The 21,691-nt window shown below is 46.7% G+C and overlaps 1 protein-coding gene across 1 annotated transcript in view; it reads left to right on the top strand.

The window, feature by feature from the left end:
- Ackr2 (atypical chemokine receptor 2) overlaps positions 1-21,691 on the top strand; it is a 43,564-nt gene that overhangs the window by 10,670 nt on the left and 11,203 nt on the right. The gene's annotated exons all lie outside the window — the stretch shown is intronic.

Raw genomic sequence — 21,691 nt, forward strand, 5'->3', positions numbered from 1 at the left:
TCCCTGTCAGTTCCCTCCCAGAACCAACCAACCTTTTGTTCTCAAATGACTCAACATGTCCAGCTCTTTTCCCCTCCATAAAAGGAGTACTTCATTTGGTCCAGCTGGACCCTGGACATGGGGGGCATGCTTATTAGAGTTATTAGGTAAAAGCTTAACTGCCCAGGCTTCACGATGTACTATGCTACTTCACATGTGCTTACCATGTCATGTTAAGCAAGCCTCTTCCCACCCCTTAACTTTCAAAGGCCAAACAAGTTGAGGCAGGAGAAAAAGGGGGAGAATCAGGTCTGGAAGACCGTGTGCAAAGGCTGCAAAACTAGAATATGAGAGGAACCAGTTAGCAGAGGAAGGCTGGAAACCACCTCCCTACCCTCACACACCTCAGCATGCATAAGTCAGTCTGCCCTATGTAAGCAAGCTATAGGGAAAGCACTGTAGAACTTTAGGGAAGACAGTAAAGCCTGTTGCATACAAAGCCCCCATCCTTTGTACAGTAGGTACAACCTATCGTGCAATGCCCTCAGAGGTGAGAAGAGGGAGACGATTCCCTGGAACTGGAGCTGTAGACAGTTGCTATCACGCAGGTGCTGGGAACCAAATCCGGATCCTCTGCAAGAGCAGCCAGTGCTCTTAACTAAGTCATCTTTCCAATCCTGGAAAAACATTAAAAAAAAAAAGACAGTCTTCTTGTAGCCCCAGCCTGCCTGGAACTTTCTATGTATACCATTGTTGGGCTTGATCTCAGAGATCCACCTGCTTTGCCTCCTGAGTGCTGGGACTAAAGGCTTGTGACACCATATAGTCTCTGCTATGATTCTTCACATGTATCTGCCCAATACCTTCTCTGGGGCACAAGAACTTGGAAAATGGAGTGAGTACCCATTGAACTCATGTATTCATCTATCCATCAATATCAAAATTAGTGCTAGGGAGATGGTTCAGCGGGTAAAACACTTTCCATGCAAGCATTAAGACCAGAGTTTGGATCCCTAGCACCCATATAAATGCCAGGTGGGCATGGCAGCCCAACTGTAATCCCAACAGGCAGGAGATAGAGGCAAGGTCCCCAGAGCAAGATGGCTAGCTAGATTAGCTGAATCCAGGACTGAGTTCAAGTGAGAGACCCTCTTTCAATATGTAAATATAGAGTTGTCAAGGAAAACACCTAGGTTAACCTCAGGCCTCCACATGTATGTGTACCCACACACTGGAATACATATGCACACACCTACACATGCAACAACAATAAAAACGAACCTTTGAGGGGCCGAGAAAGGCTGCGTGGAGTGCTTATAGCCTACTATAGTGGTGAGTGTAAGTGACACCTCCCTAAATGGAAAGATACAAGGAGGAAAGCTGCCACCCTCCTGCCCAGAGCCTCCTATCAGTTATTTTGAAAGTTAAACTCTGAATTAACAGAAAGTCTTAACATTAACTTTATGTACTGGACCTGTAACCCTCCTAAGTTTGCATTGTTTTGCTGGATTAAAAAGCACCACCTCTTGGAGCTGGAGAGATGGCTCAGTGGTTAAGAGCACTTGCACTTGCAGAGGACCCAGGTTCAGTTCTTAGCCCATATCATGGTTCACAGCTGCCTGTAACTCCAGCTCCAAAGGATCTGATGCCTTTTTTTGGGGGGGCCTCTGAGGGCACCTGCACACATGTGGCACACATATACACATACATTGAGGAAAAACAACTATTTTCTCTTTCAAAACTTAGTAGAATCACCTTTCAAATAGCCTTCTGAGTTTTGTCAATATAGGTTTGTGAACATTAGGCTTAATTGTAAAAACCAATGTAAAACTTTTAGCAGAAAACATAGTAGAAAATCTCTGTGACTGATATGATGCGCAAAGATTTCTTAAATAAGACAACAAAAGCATAATCCAAGAAAAAATAAAGGTTTGGGCTTTACCAAAATCAAGAACTTCTAATCTTTAAAAGCTGCCATTAAAACAAAACACAAGTTACAGACTAGGAGAAAATACTTGAGAATAATGTCTGACAAAGGGTCCATGTGTACAGAATATAAAAAGAACTCCTCCAAATGCAATGATAAAAGACAGCCCAATTTTGTGTAAAAATGGGCGAAATACATGAAAAAAATACCATTGAAGAAGATACATAGATAGCAAGTAAGACTATGGAACGATTCAGTGTCATTCGTCTGTGAGGAAATGCAAAATAAAAGCACAGTGAAGTAACACCCAGAGTCCTGCATATGCTAAGCAAAACCTCCACCACTGAGCTATACCCCTAGCCTTCAGCATTTTTGAGACAAGATCTCACAGTGTTCAAGTGGCCTTGAACTCATGATCCTCCTGCCTCTGCCTCTGCCTACACCGTGTCCTACTACTTCACACTTGCTAGGCTGGCTGATGGTGCAAAGACTGAGTGTGGACTGGAGAGATGGTTCAGTGGTAAAGAGCACTGGTTGAAACACAAAGTGGTGTAGCTGCTTGTGGAAAGTAGTTTGTGAGGTTTCTCACACAAACACACACCACACAATGGATGCGTTCTATCCCTAGGTATTTATTCAAGTGCAATGGCCAGTGATGGCACAAAACTCTGCACATGAATGCTTTTGGCTGCTTCAGACACAAAGCATGGAAACAAATGTCAGTTATAAACTACAGGAACCAAGTGGGTTGTACACAGCAATGTTGTAGCTGGGAATGTGATTTGATAGAATCACTGAAAAACTGTTTGGTAATATTTACCAAAGTGAGACTCACAGCCTAGCATCTGTCTTCCTAGGGGTACACCGACAGAAAAGGCTTGTGCAAGAACACGGAAGGATGACCTGCTTTTCTCCAATACTTTCAAGCTTCCTCCACTGGGTTCTCTCATGCCCCACCCAGAGACAAGCTTGTAGACACCCCAAAGGCTCTCTTCCTTGAGGCAGATGGAAAGTATACATCTCATGAAACCTAGCCAGTGGGAGGGGGAGCCCTCATCCTGGATCTCCCTCCCTCTGCCCAGTGTCCATCTAAGCCAAAACCACTTGCTCCTTCTTAGGCTTAATCAAAAACTCTAGCTTGAGCAAGGCCCTGTTCTCCCCAGAAGGTGAAACATGAGTCATGAGAAATCATTTCAAACCTTCCTAAGGAGTGTGTAGTCTTACCAACCCCTCACTCACCTTCACATAGCAACTGCAAAGGAAACTGCAAACTGGAAACCAAATACGCACAGACAAGTAAGTTATGACTGTGTCCTAGTCATAATGAACACAGGCAAGCCTTCTGCTCAGGTCTCTTGTACAATTTGGGGCTCATCCTGCTAACCCAAAGAGCATCAAGAATGAATGGATGGAACTGCCGCATAATCTCACATGCACAGTGCTAAGCAGAAGAGACCAAGCACCAAATGGCCTAAGCTATTTCTTGGGATTCTGCCCCAATAAACCCACTGCATGTTGAAAACTGCAGTAACACACCCAACTTAGCTTAGGCCAGCTGTAGCCAGAAAATTACTTATTCCTCTGAAAAGTGTAAGCCAGCCAGGGGCAGAGTCCGCTGCAGAGAGTTAGCTGTCCTGTAGGTGTGGAAGCGACATGGGGCATCCACAAACCGTGAGGTGAGACTGTGTGCCCACAGGGAACCGGCGAAAGCTAAGGAGCCTGTGGGCAGGGCTGTAAGTTGCTTCCTCCCTATCATATAAACCATGCGAAACCCATGATAAAATGTGTTAATGCTGGTTTGGTTTGTTGACTGCATTAGCAGGAGACCCTGAGAGAGTGAGGGCGGGTCAGAGAGCGAGAAAATTTAGTGGGACACCAGCCTTCCTTAGGCATCTCAGAAACCTTCATTGGCCTTAGCAGCGTTAACACAATAACTCATGTGATACACCTTCCAGTCATCCTAACGCATTGTCTTCTATGAATACATCTTTAAGAGCCTGACCTATGGTGTTAGAAATCAGAAGAGCAGGTGTGGTGTGCACACTTGTAAATCCAGCACTTGGGAGGTGGAGGCAAGAGGATCAGGAGTTCAGAGGCAGGCTTGGTTACAGAGGGAGTTAGATGCTAGCCTGGGGTACATGAGCCCATCTCAAACAAAATTCATATGCACATATGACAGGAAAGTAGAAAGTGCTTAGGAGGATAAAGGAGACTAATAGGGGAGGGGTGAAAAGGGGGGAGGGTAGAAGGCACAGGGGAGAGGGATAAAAGTGTATTGCTTAGTTTCCATGTTGAAAAAAATTGGGAATTCTCACTATTATTAGTATAGTAGGTTACTGGAAAAAGATACAAAAGGAGCATTTTTCTGCACGTGAGGATCAATTTGAGAAGACAAAAAGAAAAGGAGGCCAGGTGTGGTGGCACATGCCTTTAGTCCCAGCACTTGGGAGGCAGAGGCAGGTGGGTCTCTGTGAGTTTGAAGCCAGCCTGGTCTACATAGTGAGTCCCAGGCCAGCTGGGGCTTCAGGGAGACCCTGTCTCAAAAAAGAAAAAAAAAAGAAAAGAAAAGCGTTGAGAGCAGGGAGGTGGAGGATGTTGGTGCCCCTAGCTCTGTTTCCAGTTCTGTCTTTTTGATCAGATGGATTGAGTGTGAGTCAGCGCCACCCAGTGGACAAACATGGAACAGCACGAGCCTGAGGTGGAGCTAGTTAATTTGGAGGTCAGGAGCAGTTTCTGAGCTCAGGGTGAGATAGAGCATCTCTAGAACAATTTGAGGTCAGCCTTTGGGTCCTACTAACCATAACAGAGCTCAGTCATACAAAGAAGGCCAGATGACATCGCTGAAGGAAAAAAGAGGATGAGGAGCCAGTGTCCTACCCAGCAGGGGCGCTCCGTGTTCCTAGTCCCTGAACCCTTGCCAGGCAGTGCAGCCTGGGTTCAGAAATCTCCTTACTCAAACTGAGGTTTGAACTTGTGTTTTTCTGGATGTGAAATCCAATTTTAAACCATGGTTCTTCATAGACAGTGCCTTAACCTTATTCATGCATGGCTCCTCTGGCAGTTTGGTGACATTTACAGAGCTAGCTCACGATCAGGTTTTAAAATCATAGAATAAAATACATAGGAATACCAATTCTATTGAAGTTTCCGGGAATATTAATCCTAATGAAATACACTTATCAGGATTTATTTTGAGACAGAGTCACACTGTATAGCATAGGCTGACCTTGAGCTCTTGATTCTTCTGCCTCAGTATATTAAGTACTGGAAACATGGCTCAATTGCCAAAACTTTAAAAATTTGTAGCATGGAATGTGTTAGGTCTATGTATGCTTATTTTTTGTGTGTGATATATATGTTCATGTGGGTATATGCACTTGCACATGTGAACACATGCCTATGGAGGCCAGAGGTAGATGAAGGGGTCTTCATGTTTTTGGAGACAGGGTCTCTCACTGAACCTGGAGTTCATTGATTCAGGTAGACTGGCCAGAGAGCTCCAGGGATCTCTTCCTCCTCAACACCGGGGTTATAGATGTGTGCTGCCACACCTGGCTTTTTATGTGGATGCTGGGGATCTGAATTCAGGTCCTCATGCTGTGGGGCAAGCACTTTACCAATTGAGTCATCTCCTCAGTCCCTGTGTATGTTTATTAATGTTTTAAATTTAAGATCTATTAGCAATTCTGCGAAAGAAATGATTTCCCAGGAAGTCATGAGTACCATTGTTTTTAGATGCCTGTTACGACGGGCATGTGAAATGAAGCGATCGGAATTTTATCAGTGCCAAGGTTAGGGGTCATGTTCCAACAGAAGGCAATGGTCAGTGTCCATCAGAGGTGAATGGTAATGGAAGTATAACCTTGTTCCCATCTGAGACTCCAGATTTCTTGCATTATAGGGTCTGTGAACTCTGGATTCAGGTTTTCTGTGTCATCTCCAACTTGTCTCTCTGGCCTTTGGCTACTCCCAGCTTCCCTGGAAACCTGCCTGTGAGCCGATGATGAGTAGAGAGTGCTGGGTGCTTGTTAAACAAGGCAGGGTCCCAGGGTTCCTGGGGCCTCAGCGCATCTGACAGGCTACGGACCCAGAATCACCCAGGGGAACAAGGTACAACCTTCTTTCCGGAGCCACCAGCTTCTGATGCTGGCTTCTGATGAACTTCCAAATAAGCTACACAAGTAGGAAGCAAGTGCCTGGGGGAACAGAGGAGTGACCCTGTGTGTTAGGTAGAAGGTGGACATGGGAGAAGGAAGTCTTACAGACAGCCTAAGTCCTGTTTCCTGTTTGTGCCAGCCCACCAGTCTATTATAAACCCTGGCCCCAGCTTGCATGACACAACCTCAATTGTCTTAACCAACAAACAGCCATGAGATCAGCTATGGACTTGAGCAGTCTCAAACAGTTAACTATGAGGGAAATGAGGGAACTGCTGCTGCTTCTTGGTGGCTGTGTCTCCTGACTGTCTGTCTGATGCCCCCTTGTGGTTAAACGTCTAGGGTGTTCTCACTGCATCTGGCCCCAGAGCATGTTTCCACATTTATGTACTAGTGAAGGCTCCATACCCTCAGAGGACCTCAGCTTCGTTATATCATTCACTCTGTGATTTTGATCCCTGCCCCCTTGGAGGACAATGTTGGGAGCAAAAACCCTACAAGGGAGACCTGGTCCAACATGACTGGGGAGGGGAAAAGGGAGCAGCCATGAACATTCTTTTTTTGTTTTTTGAGACAGAGTCTCTCTGTAACCACAGCTGGCCTGGAACCCACCATGTAGAGCAGGCTGGCCTTTATTTCACAAAGATCCATCTGCCTCTGCCTCCCAAGTGCTGGGATTAAAGGCATGTACCACCATGCCTGACTTTATGAATATATTTTCAAAGGTTGACCTATGATGTTAGAAGTCAGAGGAGTGGTGATGTACACCTGTAATCCCGGTACTTGGCAGGTGTAGGCAGGATCAGGAGTTCAAGGCCAGCCTCCTTGAATATGCTAACTACTTCATAAATATTCATAAAAATTTTAAAAATTCACAATTCAAAACCCACTGGGCAGTTTCCTGCCTTTGGAGAAACTTCCTCTAGTTCCTCTTTGGAGTTTGTTTTACTACATGTTTGCCTAAACTATCTGTGTCTCTCAAACTGAATTCTTTCTTTTCTTTTTTTGAGATAGAGTCTCCCTGTAGCCACAGCTGGCCTGGATTAACTATAGAGACCAGGCTAGCCTCGAACTCACAAAGATCTGCCTGCCTCCAGAGTGCTGGGATTAAAGGCATGTGCCACCACACCTGGTTTTGAATTCTTTCTTTTGAGATGATGAGAACCCAAAGGTTTCCCATAAGATGTAGGCAAGGAGTCTGTAAGAGGTGGCACTAGTGTTAGTACTGGAGACAGGCAGCCTCAGCAGCAGTAAAGCCTAGTGTTAGGCACCCAAATTCTGTCACCAGATGTCTTGGATTCAAAACCTGGTTCCATTGTGTCCTAGAGCAAGTCTCCTTGACCTCTGTGGCTCAGGTTCTCATCTGCAAGGCAGCAGGTGACTTAACATGTCACAGGGTTGGTTTGAAGTTTAAGCACTGAGAGAGAGAGAGAGAGAGAGAGAGAGAGAGAGAGAGAGGTGAGTGTGTGACAGAGACAGAGACAGAATGTGTATATGTGGGTGGGGGGGTGTTTGTGTGGGTGTGTGTGAAGGTGAAGGCCCAGAGCTCAGTGTCAGGTGTCTTCCTCATCACTCTCCATCTAGTTCTGTGAGACTGCCACTGAACCTGGAGCTAGGCTGGTTGCCCAGAGAGCTCCAGGGATCCTCCTGTCTTGGCCTCATTGGACCTAAGATCACAAGCATGCACTGCTGCACCTGGCTTTTCTTGTGAGTGTTGGGGATCCCAACTCAGGTCCTCAGGCCTGTGTGACAAGTACTTCCCAGTCTGAGCTATTCCCCAGGCCCAAGGGGCAGGATATTTCTTAGTACTAAGAATAGCTGGGCTGTACAGAGACTGGGCTGAGCCCTTTTCTTGTGAAAAGGCCACTGGCTTACTGATTTAAGGTGGGGTAAAGACAAGCATGTTTTTAATTTCGTTTCACTTGTCACTGGGGAATAACATCTGGTCTGATTTTATCAATATTCCTCCATAACAGAGCTAGACTGAATATTTATATTTTAGGAAGTGACAGAATTAGAGAAAGCATTTGCACAATGACACATAGGGCAGGTGGCATGACTACGTTCAAACAGCATTATCTGTGGTGCCGTGCCTGTGAGTTAAGAGGAGGGAGCCACCTTCACCTTAGGGGGTTCTCAGGGTTCTTCTGGCCCCACCGAGTAATCCCTGTAAGCCTGATGAGAACACAGAGACTGACAGTAAACACATAGGAGCTGGAGAAAGCCCAGAAATCACCTCAATCTTTGTTTTGGCTATGTTCACCGGCAGCATTTCGAACTCATGCCGCCACCCAGAAGAGGCTTGTGAAAGTAGGGAATGAGTCAGGTCAACCATCTATGAACAGGAAGCCTATTGGAGGAAAATACCAGTGCAGGCTGTGGTACTGAGAGTGCATTTCCGTTCCAGATGTGTGGACGTGTACAATGGACCTTGAGGTCGAAAGCACGTCCTACTGTGTAAGAAGCAGGGAGAAGCAGCCCATCTTCTCCCGTGTCATTCCATGTGTCCTGCCCCTGCCCATAATGTCTAGAGTTTGAGTGACAGACTCTCTGAGGCAGGGTGCAGATGAAGTCTGCTGGGTTAAGCGAGGCCTATATGGGGCACCTGATTGAGCCAGTATTCTTCAGAACCTTCTGATATGCTAAGAATCTTTGATTTCCCAGGAATTAAATTGTGTTTTCTAGAAGAGAAGACTTGGGTCAGGCAAACAGTCCCCTGGCTGCTGCAGAACTGTCCACTTCCCTTTGCCAGACTTCAGGCCCACACCCAGGCCTTCAGCTTCCAGACAGAACTCACTTTTTTCCAGTGACAGCAGTTTGTTATCAGTCAGCATTTCCTTATTTTGTGGCCATGCTTCCCACGTGATAGGTGATCTGGGTGGAACTCACTCTGTGGGGTTCATCTTCTACCTCTCCTGGGACCCACTGTGCTGTGGTGTGGGAAGGGTTTGGGAGCTTCCCATCCACTGTGCTAACTCATTTACTGGTGTCTAGGTAGCAGCCTGTAGGGCCTTTTCTTTTTTTCTTTTCTTCTTTTTGAGACAGGGTCTCCCTGTAGCCCCAGCTGGCCAGGAACTCCCTGTGTAGACCAGGCTCACAGAGATCCACCTGCCTCTGCCTCCTGAGTGTTGGGATTAAAGGTCTAGTCACCACACCCTGCTGCAGGGCCATTTTTGATGGGGTATATATGGCATTGCAGTTGCCTGTTCCCCACAGGCACATGTGTTTTAACACTCTTTCTCCAGCTGGTGACATTGTTTTAGAAACTTGTAAAACCTTTAGAAGATGGAGCCTCAGTGAGGGTGGGCCTTGTGGTTTGATTGCCTGGTCCAACTTCCTGTCCACTCTCTGCTTCCTGACTGTAGCCACAGTGTGACCAGCAGCCTCTAGAACCTGCCACCATCCTCCCTCACTGTGACGAACTGTATTCCTTCTTAAATCATGTGCCAGAATAAACCTTCGTTCTTTAAGTTGCTTCCTGTAGGGCATTTGGTCACAGCAGAAATAGTACCACTCAGAAAGCAGAGACCGAATCTCTGGAGCAAGCTGGCTGGCTAAATGTGATGCATTGGTGAGCTCAAGTGAAGTTCAAGAGAGATCTGCCTCAGTGCGTAAGGTGGAGAACGATGGAGGAAGACTCCCGATGTCAACCTCAAGCCTCTACACACATGTGCACACAAGTGCACCCACACATATGTGAACATGCAAACATACATGCACACTACACATACAGACACATGCCAAAAACCTTATCTGGGGGAGAAAGGAAACATCTGGATTCAGAGCAGAGGGTGCAGTAAACTAGCTGGGTGGAGGCTGAGGGTGTGACTTGAAGTTGTCAGGCCCAAATCCCAGTCCTGTAACTAGAATTACCTCATTCCTCTGTGTGTAATCTTCCTATTTCTAAAGTGGAGCTGAAGGAGGGGTAGGCAAAGGCCCACACACAGATCCCTTAAAGTAGCACACCACCAGAGTCTCAGTTAACACTACTGTTCTGCCTCAAAGACCTCCTCTGGACTCCAGCCCAGGACATGCCTTGGGGAGTCTTCCTAGATGGATAGGGGAAACTGGAGTTTCCAGAAAAAAAGCCACTTCCGTGTTGAAGATTCTAAGGGGCTGACTGAGTGATTAGAACTCTGACTATGGAGAGTTGGAATGTTGCAGATCCACAGTCAGATTATCTTGGGCTGTCCTTAGCCCTCTTAGTTACCATTCATTGCCAACCTCTTGTGTCTGGCCCAATACCTTTGTGACTATCAGGCAAGTCCTTTTGAAATGTATTAGCAGACTCCCAGCTTTCATCAACCCACCAGCTAAGAATGTCATCAGACAGCATCTGAGGCCTATAAGAGATTTCTCTGCCCTGTTGTAACTTGCCTATCTGATGTTTCCACCAATGTATTTGGAAAGTGCCTTGATTTATGACTTTCTTTGTTATGCAATTGTTTATAACAGTTCATAAAATTGTTACCATGTTGAAACACTGTGTTTAGGGTAAACTGACTCCATGTTCCTGGGCTGTGGTCACTCATATTTGGCTCCAGAGTAAACCATTTCTTACCCCCCTGAGGGGGAGGGGAAAGAGCTGTATGTTCTGTAGATAATGGGTGAAAAGATGAAGGACAGCATCCTTAGTGTCCAACTGCTCATCAGCAGTCAACGTCTTCAGTTTCAGAGACCTTGAACATATTTAAAACAGTCCAGAGAAAGGAACTGGCTACTGAGAGCTGGCACCCCCACCCACGTCCAGGCCCAGCTGGGCTGGTTGCCACCCCTGCCTTTGGGTTGCCTGGGCATCTCAGTTTATGGGAGGACATACAGTAGTCCCCAAGGACAGGTTCTCAGAGCCAAAACAGAATGTGACTGCTGAGTGCCACGGAGTTCAGCTCTGCACAGCTGGTCAATCGGCAGAGGGGCAGCCCAGAGGAACCCTAGACAGTGGAGTCCATATACAGAAGTACTGGCACCAGTCTTCAGGGAGAGATAGAAAGTCCAATAAAAGCCCGACGCCAAGTGTAGACACCCTAACACACTTGGAAATGTTCAACACTTATTTTTTGATTGTTTCTTTGAAAATATTTTTTATTTTATTTTTAATTATGTATATATGTGTATGTCTATGTGTGGGTATGTGCACGAGTTAAGGTACCATGGGGGCCAGATGGGTTGTTGAACCCATTGAAACTGAAACTGGAGTTACAGATGATTGTGAGCCACTTGACATGGGCACTGGGAACCAAACTTAGGTTCTCTGGAAATGCAGTAAACCTTAAGTATGGAATCATCTTTCTAACACCTGTGGTTTTATTTATTTCTTTCTTTTTTTGAGACAGGGTTTCATGTAGCCTAGGCTAGCCTCAACTTGCTATGTAGCTGAGGATGACCCTGAACTTCCAATCCTCCTGACTCTACCTTCTGGGTGCTGGGATTAGAGGTGTCCATCCCCGCTGGACTGTGTAGTCAAGGGTCTTCAGATGTGAAAGAAAGAATTTCCCTCCTGGAGGAGCGAGCCAGGTCTGAGCTGGAGAGTTTAGGAAGAGGGAGGAACAAACAGAGCAAGTCATAAAGATATGGGAGAAGACTGAGTGGGTGTTCATCCACATGGCTCCTGTCAACTACATGCTACTGGACCGTGACTTTCTCTCTCTGAGCCTTGGCAACATTGTCCTAAAAGAGTCTGGCTTACTCCCCAAGACTCTAACATTTTTTTCTGGTGTGTGTGTGTGTGTGTGTGTGTGTGTGTATGTATACATGTGTATGTGCACATGTATGTATGTGTGTGTAGTGGCCAGAGAACACTCTCTGGTGTTATTCCTTTGGAACACCATCCACGTTATTTTTGAGGCAAGGTCTCTCACTGGCCTGGCAGCCAGCCCCCAGTATGGCCATGATTATAGCTGGATCTGGAATGTGAGCTGATGGCTACCACCTTGTCTCTACCTCCCCAGTGCTGGGATTTCAAGTGCCTTTTTTTATGTGGGTCCTGGGGATCAAACTCAGGTCCTTGGGCTTGCAAGGCACTTTATCATCTGTACCATCTCCCCACACCCCAGAGGCATTTTCATAAATGAAGAAACACTTTTGGACCAAGACAAGAGATTGGGAATTAGAGAAAGGTTTCTGCATCCTCCCTTTAGGGGAAGCAATTCCTTCCCTTCTGAAGCTCTGAGCTCAAGCCCTGTGGGCAGATGTGCTAAAGAGACAGTATAAGTCAGAGCCATCCTGAAGCCAGCCCCAGAGGCTGGGGAGGGGGGTTGTGAAAAGAGGAAATGAAAGAAGTGAGAGGTGGGAGCAACATCTAATCCACAAGCAACGTGAGTAAAGGTGGGTAATCACCCATGATCCTGAGTGCAGGGCAAGTGTTCGGTTAGGAACACAGTGTTACGACCCTGGAGGACTAGATGCCTCTCCATAGCTCAGCAAGGGTGGACTGAACTCCCAGGGAAGACAGGGAAAAGGAGAGAAAGACAGAGAGAAGATGCGGCAGGCCCAGCCCATCAGAAGCTGGTCTGTTGAGTGCCACAGGCCCTTCTGGCAGATCACTCGACTTGGCAGATCACAGAGCTTTTGCCCCTGGTGGGGACAGTGCATGCTGTGCAGATGAGCAAGGTCCTGGTTGTTTCTCCCAGTGTGGTAGGGAGTCACATCTGCTCTTGAATAATAACTCAGTTCCCTAGACCCAGGAAATAATGAGAGCTGGGGTTCAAGGAGACCTGGTGAGAGTGCAGAGGGAGGTGGGCTTGAAGCTGGGTGGTGGTAGACTGATTTGCTACAGCCAAAGATTCGCAAGTGTACACTCCAGGATCTGCAGAAGAGACTAGCAAGTGGGTTTTATTGTTGTTTTGAGACAAGGTTTTATTCTGTAGCCCAGTTGGCTGGCGTTTTAACTCATAGTAGTCCTCCTGCCTCAGCCTCCCGAGTGTGGTGACAGGTGTGTGCCACCACACCTGGCTTGAAGCAGAGTTTGAGAATATGGCATTGCTTTTCCCTGTGACTATAGAAGTGTCCCATGTGTTGAAAGTGGAAGTGTGTTAGGATGGGTATCAGAAAACTGAAGGCAGCAGGTTGCTCTGAGGGTGAAGCAGGACTTGGGTGATGGGATAAGGAGAGGTGACTGGGGCGGTGATAGGAGGGCAGTGATGGGGCAGTGATAAGAGGGGAAAGGGCCCTCCCTGTGCTTTCAGCTGCCTGTGGGCTGTGTCCACTCCCTTTAGGGACAGACAGAATCCAGGATGTCTCAGGATCAGCCTTCTCTCCCTCTTTGTTCCAACTCTCTTTCTGACCCTCTGGCTGGCCTCACAGCTGGTGGCAACAGCTGGTCACCATTCTCAGGGTGGAGAGCACTTCCTCAGAGCACTTCCTCTCAATAGTGCAGGAATTTGGGCAAATATTGCCAGCTGTCTGTGTGGGCTTCTCAGTTACTACCCCAGAGGCATGGTAGAAGGGGACCAAAGCAGGAAGGCCTCAGGGTGTGAGGTTGGTGGCACAGGATGGCGGATGCATGACTGGACAGGGAAGTGGAAGAACCTGGGCCATGTGGCTGGGACCTGGGAAATCCAGGTTTCTTCTTGGGGTTCTTTTTTAAAAATATTTTATTTTATTATTTTTATTTTTTATGTGTATGAATGTATTGCCTACATGGAGGTAAGTGCACCCATGTTGTGCAATGTCCAAGGAGAACAAAAGAGGCTGTTGGATCCCCTGGAACTGGGGTTATGGACAGTTGTTAGCTGCCATGTGAGTGCTGGGATTCGAATCCAGGTCTTCTGCAAGAACAGCCAGTGTTCTTGACCGCTGAGCCGTCTCTCCAGGCCTCTCTTCTTGGGGTTCTTAGTCTCATTAATAATGTAAGAATGGACTCAAACAGGAGCTCAAGAACTATTTTATTAGAGTTTAAAATATAAGCCCCAGGAGAGGCAGGCTGTAAATTTTGGCAGCTCCCCACAGGAGAATGGAGAAGAAAAGCAAAAAACAAGCCATGCCTTTGAGTTAAGCTGGCATGAAGGTCAGACATATGGCAGACAAGCATCCACATGGCAGGGAGGGGAGCTTTCAAAAGAATGAGAGAGGGCTGGAGAGATGCTCAGTGGTTAAGAGCACTGGCTGCTCTTGCGGAGGATCTGGGTTTGGTTCCCAACACCCACGTGGCAGCTAACAGCTGCCTGTAACTCCAGTTCCAGGGGATCCAACACCCTTTTTTGGCCTCCACTGGCACTGCACACATGTGATGCACTTATATATATGCAGGCAAAACACTCATAAACATAAAATAAAAATAAATAAACTTAAGAATGAGGAAGTCCAGAGTGCCAGAAAAAAACATACTTAGGTCCTGCCAGTATCCAAAAGAAAGAGACAAAAAAGGAAAAGTCGTACCTTTCAGAGTCAGGGCTCAGAAAGGCAGGCAGACCCAGCAGAACCTCATAGTTGCTTGACTTGTAGGGACTGTGCTAGGGGTAGGAGTTCTGGGAAGGAAAAGTACATTGTCTCCTTAAAAGACTAACTGCTCCCAACTCTTTAGCATGGCTTAAGATGAATGGTCTTCCCAGGGGTGATCCCTCTTCCCTGAGGGGTGTTCCCTTAGCCAGGTCATTGACCCTGTCCAACTGGAATGTTAGGTCTCCACCCAGACCAGAGATTCATCCTCTTGACCAGCCAGAAATAGTTTTCTCTTGATGGGCTTTTACTGCTGCTGTTTCACAGCCAGGCAGCTCTCTCTAGAACTCCTTGTCTCTGGAGCTATGACACATTCCCCTGCCTGTAACCTGTCTGGTACAGGAAAAGACCCAGCCTTGCTGGGAAGAGGCTTCAGTGAGTTCCAGGGAAACCTGGCCACCCACGCAGAGGCTATGAACCACCTCAGCCTTCTGCCTTGCATTCCAGAGAGTATTTGAAGTGCTGCAGCTGGGGAGGGACACCGAGGCCAGATGGAAGCCTGTGGCCACATCTCAGTTGGACAGGAAGCAGATGTGTTGAGATATTTTAACAGAGGAGACAGCTGGACAGCAAGATAAGTCCTGACAGTCATAGAAATAAAGAAATGACCCAGTCTATATGATCTGCAAAAACAAATGAGGACAGCTGATCTATAATACAATTCCAGTTAACACACACAGAAAGAATGCCAGCTATATGAAGTCATTAGCTGGCAAGCAGCAGTCATTATTGATTATTGAAAGTGTCACCAATAGATCTAAATCAATATGAAAAACAAGATTTCTGTGTGGTCTCCATGTATCTGCCCGTAGACCTTTGCTAATTACAAATGAAGGAACAGTAACATCCCTGTGGGAATGATAGGACCTGAGTTCCTATCCCCAGGACACACATAAAGCAGGACACAGTAGCTCATACGTGCAATCCTAGTGCTCCTGTGGCACAATGGGAGTGGAGACCAGAGAATCCCTGGAAGTTCATGGCCAGCTAGCCTGGTGTACACAGTAGTGAACAAGAGACCCCGTCTCAAACAAGGTAGAAGGTGAGGCCTGATAGCTGAGGTTGTCCTCTGACCTCCACATGTGCATGTGTACCTCCACACACCCATGAATGCACACATACACAGCACACACATACCATACACACATACCATATATACATGTACCATATACAGGCATACCATACACATACACATATACCCATCATACACATATATCATATACACCATATACACACCACACACATATCATACATACATATCATACAGACATCATACACACACATAGACCATATGCACACACCACACATCATACACACACAGACCATATGCTCACACCATACACACATACCATATACACATATGTATTATACACACATCATACACCCATATACACTATATACACACACCATACACAAATACCATACACGCACACATATGCATGCACACAGGTTTTAAAAAGAAGAAATGATGGAATCCTGTGTCCCTAGTAGGAGGCACTGAGGAAGCCACAGTGTCACCTTTGATGTCTCTTCCAAAGTACGTGATTGTGAACACCAGAATGAAGTTCTACAGACAACTATGCCAGTATTTTTGAAAACCATCAGGCTAAAAAGGAAAAAGCTATCCCAGAATGGAAGGACTAAGGAGATTTGAGCAAATGCCATGAGGAATCCTGGTTTAGATCCTCAGCCAGAAACAGGACACTAATGAGAAATTAGTGAAATTAGTGAAATTGAGTGAAATTAGTGAAATTGAGTCAGATATATGTATCAGTCTGTTTCATGTTGCTATAACAAAGTACTCTGGGCTGGTACCTTATAAAGAAAGAGGTTGAGGATCTGTGAGATGGCTCAGTAGGTAGATGTGCTTGCTATTAAGCCTGATAACTTGAGTTCATTCCCTGGAATGCATATGGTAGAAGGAGAGAACTGACTCCTGTAAGTTGTCCTCTGACCACAAGTGCATATTCATTCATTCTCTCTCTCTCTCTCTCTCTCTCTCTCTCTCTCTCTCTCTCTCTCAATATGAAATGGAAATGATAACTTATCTCACAGTTCTGAAGGTTCAAGTATATGGGGCCAGCATCTGTTCCACTCTAGTGAAGACCCTTAAGGCAGATGGCACCACAGTGGAAACACACCATCAGGCAGGAAGCAGGAACCACAGCCCAGACAGCTAAGTTTGTTTAATAACAACCCATTATTGAGAGAGCTAATCCTCTCCAAGAAACCATATTTATCCTCCTCTAAGGTTAGAGCCTCCTGACCCAACTGCCCCCTGGAGGCCTGCCTCCTGCAGTCCCACTATCTCTTAGCACTGCCACCCTGGGGACCGAGCTTCCAGAACATAACTCTGGGAGGATAGATTCAAACTGTATCACACTGTGGCATCTACAGGTTAGTTAACAGACTGGGAAGTGTTCATCCTATAGTCATTAGATGGCTCTGCTATGTGAATGATGCTAAGACTAGGGAATGCTAATTGACTTGTGTACAAGACTTATGTGTCTAAAGATAGCTTTAAAAAAAAGAAATAGGGATTAGAGAGATGGCTTAGTGGTTAAGAGCAATGACTTCTCTTGTAGAGGACCCAGGTTTGATTCCCAGCATCCACATAGTGGCTAACAACCATCTGTAATTCCAGTTCCAGGGGATTCGATCCCTCCTTCTGACCTCTGTGGGTATCGCATGACATGAGTGCACTTATACACATGCAGGCAATACACTCATACACATAAAATAATAAATAAAATGTTTTTTTTAAAAATTAAAGAAGTAAAGAAGGGGTGGGTGAGGAAGGAACCCAGGCTCCAGAAATCTAGCTGTTCCTGAGAGGGAAGCAGGCTCTCAGCTCTTGCTGAGCACTTCCTAGGCCTTATTCTCTGGCACCATTGCTGACTGGCATATGACTTTGTGGAAGGCCCTGTGTTTCTATGTCTAAAACATATTGCAGCTTGCTCTCTACTCTGAGTGGCCTATGGACTCAGAGAAAGACAAATATTTAAGTCCATGTCCACTATTCTTGTCTGAAAGGCCAACCCCCACCCTCAACTGAGATGCAAAAACAACCCCAAGTCAAGTATGCTGGCACAGACCTGTAATCCCAAACTTGGGAGGCCAAGACAAGAAGATGCTGAGTTCAAGGCCAGTTTGAGTATGTGAGACCCTGTCTCAACAAACAAGCACACAGAACCCTAGAGATGTGAAGTCATCATCTCTATCTAGGTCACACAGGTTGCTAAATGCAGACCAGATGCAAGGCCAGCTCAGCATGATTTCAGCAAACAGCTCTCTTGCCTAGCATTGCTGTGGCATTATGGCTATATTACAGTTTGATGTGGAGGCAAAGCACACTCCAAGCACAAGTGACAGGGGCTTTGTGGGCCTGAAGGTCAACTTAGTGGCCTGCTGAGACACTGGTCTGGGATCACAGGAGAGGGGGAACCATGTGCTGCTGAGTGCACAACTGGGTGCATTGCACACCCGTACTCATTCATTCCATCACTCATTCATTCACTCATTCATCCATTCACTCACTTATTCATTCATTCACTCATTGATACTCTCATTTATTCATTCATTCATACACTAATTCATTCATCCACTCACTTGTTCATTCATTTACTTGTCCATCCTGTCATACAGTCATTCATTCATTCACTCACTTATTCATTCATTCACTCATCCACTCATTGGTATACATTTATTCACTCACCCATACACTCATTCACTAATCCACTCATTCACTCATTCATTATCTTCTTCTGACCATCCCTGGGAGAGTTTCCAGCTGGTTGAGGAAGCTTACCACACAACAGGCAACTAGTTGTATCCCATAAATTGGTGGGGAGAAGGAAGGAGAAAGAAAAGATGATGTGGAAATCCTTGGAGATGAGGGGAGCAGATTGCTGACGGGTGAATAGCAGACACAACACAGCTTGAGGGAGGAGGTTAGGGTCTGAGGGGATGGGAGTGAGATCCTGTGGTGGAGGGCAGATGGACAAAGCTAAGCACTGGGTGGGACTGGGAAAACCCACCAGGTGGGCGGCAGGGCAAGAACAGGCTTCAAGGTCTAAGCTGGTTGTTAGTGTGCTTGGCTTAGCTGCTGGGGAATCTATCCAGAGTGGGGTGGTGCTAGGGTATTGTGCTCTCTAAAGGCATTGGGTTGCCCTTAGGGGCACTGCTTCCTGGGGTGGGGGCCATCAGAACCTGGCTCAGTTTAGAAGCAGCCTGCTGCTCTGCAGCGGATGGGAGGGCTTATGAGGGCAGAGCATCCTTCCCCCAACCCCAGGAAACCGGGATATGAGTCCTGGGAGTCACACTCTCTCTGCACTTCCCTGAGGAAGAGTCAGAGCCGCTGGGCATGCTCACACTCCAGTGGATGTCCCCAGGTAAGAGCGTCTGGCTCAAGTAGCTCAGACAGCACTCAGGGAAGAGGGTGGGAACACACACTGCAGCCCCAGTGGTCCCAGTGACCCCAGACCTAGGGGAGCTCTTCTCCATGCTCTTCTGGGGGACCGTGCTTTGTGGATTTTGAGAGTTGGGTCTCAGATGGGCCTGGAGGCCTCCTTCCCAGGATTGATGTTCCCTAGCTCTGTCTTCTCTTGCACATGTCTCTGTTGCTACTAAAGTTGTTAGGGTCAGAAGCTGGCCCCTGACACTCCCACTAAGTTAGGCTCAGCTACCTGTCCCTAGTAGGCCAGTTAAAGAGAAGTGATAGTGAAAAGTAGAGAAAGGAGACTTATTCAATGTGGCCTCATCAGGAAAAGGAACAAATAAAAAGGCTCAGTGACCCCAAGTCCATCTTGGATCCTGATGTGAAGGTTGGGTTTCAATAGAGGGCAAGAGGCATGTATAGCTAAGCTGCCCTGGTCAGGGCGTGGTCTCATCATCATTACTGTCTTTGCTCCAGGTTCTCCTTCAAGGTATCTGATAAGTTGTCAGAACCTGTGCAGTCTCTTTCTAGGAGACAAGCTCCCCTTCTGGCTGGCACCGGGCCCCCAGCCTTTCCCCTCAGTCCTTACCCCATGAGATTCCTGGGGAAATTTTAACTCTTTGTAGGGGTCATTGTTTCAATAGTCTGATAAAGGGGGCACAATTATCTCTTTAGTATATCTTCTCTCCTGCCAGGGTGATGACATCCCTTTTCACTGTGGGTCCTAATCTTCATCCACACAGTCTCTGGAGCCATGGCCTCCATCTGGGTCAGGGCTTAGAAGAGGATAATAGCTGTGCGCAAGGTACTGGCTAGTTACTTTTAAAATAAACCCTTGAGAGGTGGTGTCTTCCAGGAAGAAACCTATGACTTAGAGAGGTTCAGTAACTATCCCAGGGTCCCCTAAGTCACTGGGAAGTGGACTAGTCTGTTCTGTCTCTGGGGTGGTGGAGGTATTTATCTTAAACTCAGCATCATGCTGAGATACAGATATCAGGAGCTGAGTGAGGGGTGACCTGTTCAGTCAACAACTATAATGAGGGAGGAGAAAAAATGAACAAGTCCAAAAAATGTTGCAGGAAGAGAGAAGTGTCCTTCTGCACAGTCACTCCTCAAGGCAGGGCCCTTTAAAAAGTGCCTGCTTTCCCACGTTGGCTGAAGGCTGCTCCTGTGGCTTTATCAGTGTCACAGATAAAAGCCAGGAAACCCTGAGAAGCTTGGGGAGCTGGGAGCTGCAGTAGGCCCTGGTCAGGGCACCATGCAGGGGATTGGTCAAGCCACTCCTTCCCAGGGCTCTGGGCAGGAAGACAGACCGACAGGATACACTAAGCTGGCCTGAGGGCCATATCTTCCGGGGAGGAATGTGGAGTGTGGAGTGATTTTAGCCTGTTTCTACCTTTCCCCCTGTGTCTGCATATTTTACATTGAACATTTTATTTGTTATTTATTTACTTAAGCCACCTCCTTCCCAGCCCTGAACATATATTATTTTAGTTGTCAAGAAAAATAAGTTTTTATTAAATATTTTATTTATTATTTTTATTTTATGTGTATGAGTGTATTGCCTGCATGTATGTGAGTGCACCCGTGTCATGCAATGCCGCAGAGATCAGAAGAGGGCTTTGGATTCCCCTGGAACTGGAGTTAAGGACGATTCGTAGCCTCCATGTGGGTGCTGAGAATCAACCCCAGTCCTCTGCAAGAGCAGTCAGTGCTCTTAGCCGCTGAGCCATCTCTCCAGCCCCAAGTTTATTTTTGGTTCTTTTTCTCAGGAGGCTTGTGAGTTTGAGGCCAGTTTAGACTGTGAAGTGAGAGTCTGTCTCAACAAACAACAAAATAAGAGGATAGAACCTGAGTGTAAGGTCGAGGCATCTAGGCCAGAGCTGAGGAGGTGGAGGGGTGCTCTGCTTGCTGTGCACCATGATCCTGCATCTCCTTTGATGTTAGGAACCATGCCTACTGCTCCTTCAAAAGGAGGCCAACCAGGGCCAGGCACAGAAGGGCCTTGGGAAGTACCCAGCCCTGTAGAAAGGTCAGGAAGTTACTGCTGTCAGAACTTGTCTGAATCTGTAGGTGTGGACCCTGTAAATCTTCAGGTTTACTGTGAAAGGTCTCATTCAGGTTCAAGGGGAGACTAAGATAGATTATTGGGAGTATGGAGTGACAGACTGATAGACAACAGTAGGGTGGGAGCTGTGAATAGAATTCAGGTCCCAGCGCCAGAGACAGACAGCATGGCAGGGGCACTAATGAGAGGAAATCAGGGCCATGTAACAGAAGTAGGGATCTCTTATTATTTTCTGATGGGGTGGTTTCACAGCATAATCTTGAAGCCAGGCTTTCTAATTCTCAGACAGGAGGCAGGGAGGGGGGTGGGGAACAGGATATATGGTCCCCAAACCCCCTTTGATGTAAACACCACTTCCCAGGTGAGAGACCCTGGTACCTGAAAATCTGTTGTCTAGAGGCTCATCCTCTAGTGGGTGCCTATGGGTATCTGTGAGAGGGGAGGGGATACTGTGGGTTCTGTGGCCTGAGCAGCAGTCAGATTCTAACTTTACACTCTTAAATACTGTACTTGCTGTGTGTCTTCAGGAATGTCACCCTTTCTTTCTGAGTTTCAGTTCCTTGGGGGCAGTTCTGTAACTTCTAGGCTTTAATGCCTTCAGCTTTGAATCAGAGGTCATAATAACATACTTCTGTAAACCAAATGTGACAATGATTAAGTAAGCTGATGCATTAAAAAACCTTCTCAGG

Source organism: Nannospalax galili, unplaced genomic scaffold (assembly GCF_000622305.1).
Source record: "Nannospalax galili isolate Female #2095 unplaced genomic scaffold, S.galili_v1.0 scaffold443, whole genome shotgun sequence".
Taxonomy (NCBI): domain Eukaryota; kingdom Metazoa; phylum Chordata; class Mammalia; order Rodentia; family Spalacidae; genus Nannospalax; species Nannospalax galili.